Source organism: Falco rusticolus, chromosome Z, assembly GCF_015220075.1.
Source record: "Falco rusticolus isolate bFalRus1 chromosome Z, bFalRus1.pri, whole genome shotgun sequence".
NCBI lineage: Eukaryota > Metazoa > Chordata > Aves > Falconiformes > Falconidae > Falco > Falco rusticolus.
Window position 1 is genome coordinate 24,384,951 of NC_051210.1, and position 10,380 is coordinate 24,395,330.

The following is a 10,380-nucleotide window of genomic DNA, read 5'->3' on the forward strand; positions in this document are numbered from 1 at the left end:
AAACACAAGGATCTAAGCCTGAAAGAATATAATAATTTCGTTATACTGATCCCTAAGATCACACCTAAAACAAGTTTCTTAGGGAAGCTGTTCAGGATAATTTATGCTGTCAATTAAAGCCATCTCAACATTATCGTAAATAACTGTCTGATTTTTAAATATGAGTGTCAATATTTTTATTTGATTGACCACAAACAAAGTCTTATAGTATCTCTTATGATGTATTTTTAGTGATGCAGGACACTTTATGGCATACATAGTGTTCAAGACATTCTGGGACTCCACCTGCTATTGCAGTTGATGATCAGCTGTGAATATCATGTTCTGAAAATTTCTCCTCCTTCAGGCTACTTCCAGCTTTGCTGTTAGGGACCTTATTTGTTCAAACTTAATGTGTTGTTAAAAATTTGTGTGAGATTGTTTATGGTCCGTTATAAAATATATTGTAAAATATTTCATATTTGATGTATAGTTTTTTCTGTTTCATATGTCAAATTCACTTTTAATTTTAGTTTTGAATACTATATTGTAAATTGCGTGTTGTCACCACTCCCCTCAGTGATTACAGTCTTAATATTAAATATAGGTATGCAAAAAGATATGACTTTCACCAGGCTTCCAACGTAATGGATATTCAATCATTAGATCTAGTGAATCAAAGCTTGAAGACTTTGTTTGAAGGACAGATGAACATATGAAAAGTTATTTTTTTGCATTCTCAGCAAAATCCCTTTGCATAATTAAAAGAGTGACTTACTTGAAGGTAGCAAAAGGGAGCTTTATTCATGATAGCTCCAACGTTGGTTTTGTTTGTTTGCTTGCTTTTTATTTGGTTTTAGGTGTTGGGTTTTTTTCCCCCAATGGTATTACAGGGATGTAAAAGCAGTCCCTAGATTTGTATAAATGTTATGTTCTTAGAATGTGCAATTAGTATATAAGAGCCAAAATTTGCAAACAGTAATGAGGTGACTAAATACTAACAGGCCATGAAAAGACTTAAATCTAAGCCAGAAGTTGTCTATCAGCTTTCTCCTCACCTGTTTAGCTCAAATATTATTTTTTCTACCCTGTTTGCCTTAGCAATTATATGCAGGATTGGTTGAGACTGAGTAATAGGCAAGCCTGAAATACTAACTCAGTGCAAATTGGAGACTGGTCACTGTGCATGTGAAAATGATACAGTTCATGAGGATGCTTGACCCAAATTCTCTAGGGAAATCCAACAGAATTTTTGTTATTGTTTTTGAGTTTGTTTTCCAGGGGTTTTGTGCTTGTAGATTTTATTGTGAGTAGGGACTTCCATTTCTGTCAAACCTCAGCAGCATAGACAGTATTTTTGTCAATGTATTACATTAACTCAGCAAAGAGTCAGTCAAAATAAAGCATTTTGCCATGTTTTCTTCCCAAAGTTTATTCTTCTGGAGCCTGATTGGTTTTCAGGGTTTTGGTACTTGCTGTCATTTTGATGCCCTACTAATAGTCCTACCATCAGAGTAATTTGCTTGCTGCTTCCTCTCTGAGTTATATCCAGTGTGTGGTAATTGACTATCAGCTCTACTTGGTCCATGCTAGAAGACAGCACTTTTTAAAGGAGCGTTGTGGAACCTGCTAGTCACTATGTTAGGATGTTCTCTTGAACAAATGTTTCCTGAACTTCTCTAGTAGCTTTTAATGTGTACAGACCTTAAAAAAGAACAAGACAAAATAAGGTCAAAGAAAGATTCTAGATTATTTTGGTATTTGATTTATTTAAATAGCATAGCTCCAACAAAGTCACAGTTAAATGTGTGGGAACATTTCTTTTACATGTAATCTTTACCCCTGTGCTCATTTGATGCTCTTTCTAGCAGGGGATAATTAAATGAAATTTTTGCTTTCAAAATTCTGATTTTACAGAAATTAGATTCATTTTTACTGAATCTGTCCCAGACTGAAGCATGTTTAAGTCCTAGTTTCACATTTAATCTTATATCTTCTGTTGATTCAGGTCAGATCCATGGATATAGAAAGCAAGCACAATATTTTCAGGTCAGAAGCTGAAACACCAGCTCTGTTAGGTGATGGTATCTTTATTGTACCTACATGAATGGATGTCTGGTGTCTATGTTTGCCTGATCATAGTAATTTGCAACTACAATAGATCAAATATATTTATGTGGATGCAGTTTATTAGATGTATGTGCACAGTTTTGGACATGAAAATACTGTATAGAAGACAGAAAGGGGCCCTTTGTAAACATGATGTTTAAAGTTATGCTGACAGAGCATTCCTGTTTTGCTCAAATATTCCATAAGGAATGCGACTATTTTTCACTTACAATATATTTCAAATGTATAAAAGTCCACTGAACACAGATCATACCTAGAATTTTTCATGCATGTATTAACTATAGTTAATACAGCCAATACAGCTTCCTCAGACCCTCCATCCCTATGCCATTAAAATGGAGATATTTTTTATTTTGGTTTACCTTCTCCTGGTTTGCTGGAGTAGTGTTAATTTTCCTCATAGTAGCTGGTACAGGGCTGTGTTTTGGATTTAGTATGAGAATAATGTTGATTACACACTGATATTTTAGTTGTTGCTGAGTAGTGCTTACTCTAGAGGTCAAGGACTTTCCAGTTTCCCGTGCTCTGCCAGTGAGCAGGGGCACAAGAAGCCGGGAGGGAGCAGAGCCAGGACAGCTGGCCCAAACTAACCAAAGGGATATTCCATACCATAGAATGCCATGTTCAGTATATAAACTGGGTGGAGCTGGTCAGGATGGGCTGATCACTGCTTGGGGCCTGGCTGGGCATCGGTCAGTGGGTGGTGAGCAATTGTATTGTGCATTGCTTCTGCACCCCCTGCCTTGGTTTTTATTCCTCTCTCTCCATCTCCATTACAGTTATTATTGTTATTATTATTTTTACTTTATTTCAATTATTAAATTGTTAGTATCTCAACCCATATGTTGTACCTTTTTCTGATTCTCCTCCTCATCCTACCAGGAGGCAGCGGGTGGGGGAATGAGCAAGGGGCTGCATGGTACTTCGTTGCTGGCTGGAGTTAAACCATGACATACCTAAATATAAGCTGTGTACAATAAAGAGGGGAAGTGATTTATCTTAAGTTACACTTATATGGCTCATTATAATAATGTCTTTTGAAAAGTATAACTCTGTAAGAAGAATGGGAATATAGCAGTATATTGGCATTTTTAGATATCAATTTTGAATGGAAATTTCTCTATTAGTACACATTTCAGAAAACCAATTCAGAGGTCTGTAATATAGTTTGTATTTAATTTTCCTTTTTTTCTTAAATCGACCACAGCATCAGATGTCAGTTCTTAAATTTTCAGTGGTTTACAGAGTTGCAATACTGTCTAATACACAATATGAAGGGATACAAGAGAGATTTCTCAAAGAGTATTTTGAAAGTTCTTTACATAAAATCAAGAAAGGAAAACCTAAGTAAGTGGAATTTAAATAAATGTCTGTAAGAACATTTTTTATAAAGTTTGTTGAACTATATGTGGTTAAAATTTTCATTCCTATAGACCATTAACTTCCCACAAAGAGCTTCTGATTTAAGTACTGCATTACCTACTAAATCTCTCTACTATGTGGTTCTTTAAGACTTGAAAATAAAGGGCATGTCCCTGCTAAAAGCAAAATTAGGCTATCTGTAAGGTACAAAATAGAGAGGATCCTGTTGCTATTTGCTCCCAGTAACTCTTTTCTCCTCTACCATTTTTTTTAAGAGCTTAGGCAAGTGATTGTAAAATTTAGAATTAATACTACCTATACCAGATGTAGTATGTGCAATAAAATGATAGCATACTCTTATTTTTTCTTACCAATTTGAAAAGCTAGTAGATTTTATTATTTTATTCAATATGCCATGTTTGGTAGTCATAACTACTATGTTGGAATGAGCATATAGACATTCAGCTTTCTGAACCCTCAGGCCAACAAACCACTGTAGATCTCTTGTTATCTAACCATGCTAAATTCTAGATGGCTTGAGATCACTGATAATCACCCCACAAGATCTTTGGACTGCGAGATTCTTCTCCTTATGTCAATAGTTTATTTTTCATTTGCTCAGTTCTAGCATCCCAGGTCTTTTTGTTCTGATCTGAATTCTTTGGCTCAGAACTTCTTTTGCTCCAGTAAAGCTAGTTTTTCAGAAATGTGAGATGTTACATTATCTATGTGAAAAGTCAAAAAGTGTGTACAATTTTAGAGGATCCAATCCCATCAGACATACAATGAAAGTCAAGTTAACTTGAGGCAGATAGAAATTCTGTACAAAGCTCCCCAAAATCCGCCAGCCTGCTTGTCAAAATGATTTTGCTTTCTGTTAACACAGAAAGATTACAAAATGGAACAACAGTTTTAACATAGAGTTGATAATAATATGATATGATTTATTTTTTCCTCAAATCATAGCATGGCTCTTCATAACAATTCTATATAAAAAAAGAACAAATTGACAGCATGACTGCTTGGAAACATATTGACCAGACAGCAGGGTTCTTCTTGTAGTCCATTTGCTGCCAGTAGGACAACTGGCTCTGGCAGTTAACTCAGAAATGGAAAGTGCAGCAAGCCGTCAGAAAAGTGCTATACCTGGGGTGACATCTATTTCAGCCTCCAGCTGATTTTGCCTCTAAAGCATTTTGTATGGAGTCAGTCCATTATGACTTTAACTCTGTGGGAAGAATGTCCCAAAACTGAACTGCAGTGCTGGCTCTCTGCAGATAGTACACATAGTAGAAAAAAGGGGAAACACTTGTATTGCAATTTGGCAAAGAGTGTCTAAGACCTTGTGGAAATTTTTTTTTAATATTTTAGTCTTGCATGACAATCATCCAGGAATTCATGAAAATTATAAAAGAATTATTAGAAAGGCAGACTAATCAGAACTCGTAAAGATTTTTCAAGACAGTAAAAGAATAGTAAATACTACTTTTAAAGATACAAGGCAAATTTAATTTCGATGAGCCTTCTTTGAACCATCATAAATATTTTGAAACAATGATAAAATATAAGGGCTAAACCATCCCTATTTCTGCAGAGAAAAACTGTACCTTTACAGTCACAGCAATGGTTTCTGAGCCATCCAAACTGTGGACAATGGAGAGCTAACTACCAGATATAATTATTGACTCAAAACCTTTGACAAAAGTCTCTGGTAAGATCATATTCTGGAAACCAGCTGCTCAAGGGGTCAGAGGTGTGTGATTGTCTTGGATAAGAAACTGGTTAAGAGATTGCAAGCAAAGCAATGGTTCCTGGGTTGTTTTTAGCATTGCAGAAGTCCTTTTGTGGCACATTAGAATTGATGCTACCTAATGAATTTATCAGTCACTGGATAAAAGTACATGAATGGTGAGAAGACAGATTTTGGACATAATACATAATTATGTTGGTTAGGCAAAATCAAAGAAAGCTGTGCAGCAACTCAGAAAGACCCAGTGGAGTTATATTAGGAGATAAAAAATGGTGGTAAAAGAAGGGATGCTGAAAGGAGAAATCTGAAATAACTTGAAAATGTGTTAAAATGCTAATGGGAAAAGTATAATATAGTCTGAGATAGTTTCAAATGCTGTTATTGTTTAGAAGAAATATACTTACAAAATCAAAATGGAAAAATAGTTCTAAGATTGTTCCACAGTCTTGGCTTTTAAATTAATTTAATCAAGAAGGAAAGATGTGTAGATATTTATGAATGATTCAGCGGAAACATCCCCTCTGTATATAGCAAGATACATATAGAATTCCTCATCTGAAATTCTGTACTCTGTTCTGGTAGTCCTTTCTCAAAGAGGTAATATGATAGGAATGTTAAGTGTCAGCAAACAGAACATATTTGTTGGCTTAGATTTTTTTTAAAAAAAGTATAGAAAGTAGTAACTGGAATGTATACTGCACGTTTTAAATTATGTTTTTTGTAGTAATGGATAAGGAGAGATACAAACAGATCTAAAGGAACACATCTTAATTAAGAAGTTTTAGAAGGTACAAACAGTGTTAATTTTGTGAAACTCATTGTTGGATAGATCTTTGCCTTGAGACAACATTCATTTTTGCATTAAAATAAACACATGCAGGGCACATTATGCCAATCACTACAGATTAGTTAGAAAAAATTGCCAGTGCATGAATCATCTCCTAACTGTCAAAAATTTTACAGTTCTGAAATACCTGATTGCAGTTTGCTGTTAGAGACGTGACAGTGGGCCACATGTAATAGTAGAGTGGGAAAACAATTCCTGTGTTCAGAAGACTTGCCAGATGAACACTAACCTATCTCCATCCCTAGCTGAAGTGATTAGGAGGAAGCTGGTTGCTTGACAACCATGTTAGCCCTAGGTAATTTTTGCAGTATTTATGAGCTGATGTTCTATTTGTATTACATTCATTAGCTATGTCTTTCAGAAGGGAGGAAGGAAGATATGGGGAGCTGACTCCTGCTGATCACCACAGATGAAGTGAGTCAAGACTTGCTTAAAAAAACAACGTGTAGCGGTAGGGTATGGGAAAATGCAGATTGCAGCAAGTACACAAATGAAACAGAAGTATTTCATGCATGCCGGGTAGAAGAATGGCTGTAAGCATAGATCGGCCTGAGATCCAGTCATCTCCTCCACACCTCACCTCCTCCTGGATGAGCTGCAGACTATCTATCCAGCTGTTACTAATGGCATTTGGACATGTGGGGTCATTGCAAACAGTCTGGAGCTTTTCAGTGGTGTGTCTTCTCAGGCCTGGGTTGAAAAGAGCAGCAGTCTTTAGTGAATAATGAAACCAAATCCAGAGAGAAAGTGTAAAGAAGGAGTGCACAATTTGGAAAGAAGATGAAATACAGGAGGATTGGGTGAAGAAAATCAGGTGAAAAGGATGCAGAAATAAGACTCTGTTCTACTTTTGGTAACCACCTCAGTTTTCTTCTAAGAAATATACAGTTAAAAAAGTGTCATGGAATATGTAAGATAAACCATTAAATCATCATACCACTGGGTCATAAACATGATGTGATTTTTAATAAATCTTAATATGAAATTGACCTGTTACAGAATTTTTTGGTTCCATTAATGTTCCTGTGGCTGGTCCTTATACTGAAAAAAAAAAGTATTTAATAATAGTTTCATGTGACTTTTCTTGCTTTGTAGATGCTTGTGTCTTCTGTTTTGTGATTTCTATTTGGTTGCAGTACACTGCATTGAATTCCAATGCCCTTATTTGTGAAGCTTTCCTTTTTTTGCAGCAGTCAGCTATTGGTTAAATATAGCTACATTATATTGTCATTAAATATTAATTAAATTGAGTTGTGGCAGCCTGTGAAAAGCATCCAATTAAGCAGTTCATTTTATACACATAAGGCTACAAATGAGTAGTCTTCTTTCTTTTCAATAATGCATCACAGCCTGCCGTTAGTATCTGTAAAATAATTGATAAAGCAAAAGTTATTTGTAAAATACATACTAGAAATAGGAAAGTAGATTAGAGAAGATGATTTTGCCTTGGGACTTTCCTCTGACTGTGGGAAAGGTCCAGCATACTTTATTTAATTTTTACATAGCCTGGGGAAACCTGAAATGCCGTATCTAATCATTCTATATTTTCTACTTCTGACATGTATTATGTATTACTAAATCTTAAAAATCAGACATGGAAAACACATCATAGACTTTACTTGCCCTGAAGCCATTACAATACAGTAAATATGGCTGGGTCATGGGAATGGCTCAATGACTTCTTGCATCTATCCAATTTATCTTAGTTTGTTGCTAGCACAGTGATACACCCATAGGCTTGTTTGAAGAATGTGCCTGGGCTGCGCTCTGGGGCATGGCCGCCATCCATGCAGGCAGAGCTGAGCTAGCCTGGGCAGCAATGGCAGTGGAGGTGCATTGGCTCAGGCTTCAGCATAGGGCAGGACATCATTCTGATGTCCCAGGACCAGCCTATACTGCTGACCCCTCACTGGCCCACTGGCTACAGGTATTAAAGCTAGCTAGGTTTGCTGTGTGTGTTCTCAAACTGCTTCCTCACTTGCAGTGCAAACTTGCCCCAAACCACACACCGGTTGTGACACAGTGGTGAACCAGTGGTGATAAGGAACCACAGGGATGTGGAGGCTTCTGAGCAGCTGAGCTGCTCTCAGCTACCACAGTGCCACAGGGGAGGAACATCAGCCTGGTGCCAGCCTCCTATTTCCCCAGCCCCATGCATGTCCAGGGACTAAACTAGGCTTCTGTGTAAGCCCCTGTATCCCAAGTTACGCCTTAAGGTGCCTCTTTTGTAGCAGCTTTCAGTTTCTATTTTGCCTTGTACATAACTCGCCTTCTGCCACTTGCTTATTATTTCTCGCCTGTCTTCACTTACTGAGGTTAGTTTTGATTCAGCACTTTATTTAATTGCTGATTCCAGTGCACTGCTTGAAAATGTACCTTCTGGTTACTGTCAAAGCCCTGTGTACAAGCTGGGCCTGAACTTGACAGGATATTGTTTCAGCAGACTGGAAATAGTTTGGCCATTTCATTTACTTTTAAAATGTAGGCTTTAATTGAATTAAATATGAAGCAAAGCTGTACAAGATGTACAGTGTGCATTTTTTTTTTCCTCCTTTAACCTAGGGTGAAATTACAATTACTTTTATTGTCCCTACAGCATAATATTTAATGAGACAAAAATTCTTGTACTGACTATGCATTGATGTCAGAGGAGGAAAGCTATGGATGTGGCAGCTTAGCAGAGGCCACCCAAGCCACCTGGAGCCTTTCAAGGCAAAGTCTGGTAAAGACTCTCGGGAAGGAGGGTGTGCTTTGCAATGTGGCTAAGGACCAGCTGCTGCTGCAAAGCATCTTCGCTTTCCTTCCTTCTCCACCTTCCACCTCCAGTTTTGACCTGCTGCCACCTCACCTGTGGCAGCATCAGCATCCACCCCGCCCTGCAGTGAGGCAAATGGGGGAGATAAATGGGCAAGCACATAACCAGTCCAGTGAAAATGTGGAGTCTTCTGATAGCACATCTGGGTACTCATAAGGTACAAAGGAAGGGGGCAGAGCACGTGGCCCGAGCTGCAGGTGGGCTCTGGGTTTTGAGGTCTGCTGGCAGTCATCCTTCAAAGTGAAATTATAGTGTTACTACTTTAGTTAGGTTTCAGAATCAATGTCATAAAGCAAACAGAGCTATTTGTGAGACTGCTGGTAGTGCAGTTTCTGACTGGCTGCAGGCTCAAGTAGTCAGTGCTTTGAACCATGTTATCAATTTTTTTAAATACTAATGCGGTTTTAACTGCCCAACAAAAGCACCCCACTGTAACGTGATCTTACAGTGGGAAGAGAATATTTACAAATTTGTTTTTGACCACTACCATATCAAGAAAAAGGGGTGAAATCCTGGTTTATAGCAGCAATGGTAAAATTCCTACCTGAAAACCAGGAATTCACAAATGATAGAAATGAGTATGCGTCTAGGAATTCAGCAACAAGCTAATTGCTAATTTTTCAGCTCACCCTTGCAACAATTTACACATAAAACATTTTGTGAAGACTTAGATCATTTAGTACAATATCATTATGAAAGCAGTATTTCAATTAAAGTCTTACTTAAAAATATGTTACTAATGCATTTTGTATCATAAATGTGAAGAACTGCAATTAATTTAGTAAGAAATAAAAAATAAAGCTGCAATTTTGTTTTCATGTTTTTTCCATGTTTTCTTTATTTTCTACTTGGAAACTTGGATGTCTTGGAAATCACAGACAAATTCATTCAGAAGTCCAATCTGTCAGAAAGTCCAGAAAATAAGAACTAGCTAAAGAAATGCTTGCCAGATGAATGATATGTACTGAAAGAAGAAATCAACTTCTCTGCTATCTACTGCTATATATAAATAATATACATTATTTATTTATTTTCCCCTGTGGTTTTTCACATCCATCAACACTTTCTACAGAAGTAGAAACAAAGTTTAAAGTTTTAATAATTAAAGTACTGAGACAGTAAAAGCAGTGACATAATGAAACTAAATCAAATCAGGCTGTGATCTTGCATTCTGGTATGTATGCAGACAGTGGTGTTCCTAAAAAAAGCAACTTTTACATTTTTTGTTCTGTGAGGCTTGCTATTATTGTGCCTGGATATCAAAGGAAATCTTCCTGCCAGACATAATTAGAATTGCCAGCTTTTGAAGTTTATCTTAGTATTTACAGGGATCATCTGAAGCCCAGTCAAATCAATGCAAAAGCTCTTGGGATATGTCTCCACTGCACAAAGCACAACAATCTTAAGCGATGCCTGACTTGGTGCTAAGTGAGCTGCATTGTGCAGAGCCAGGCAAGAGGCAGTAATTATGGACTAGAAAGGAGTGTAGCGACAGAC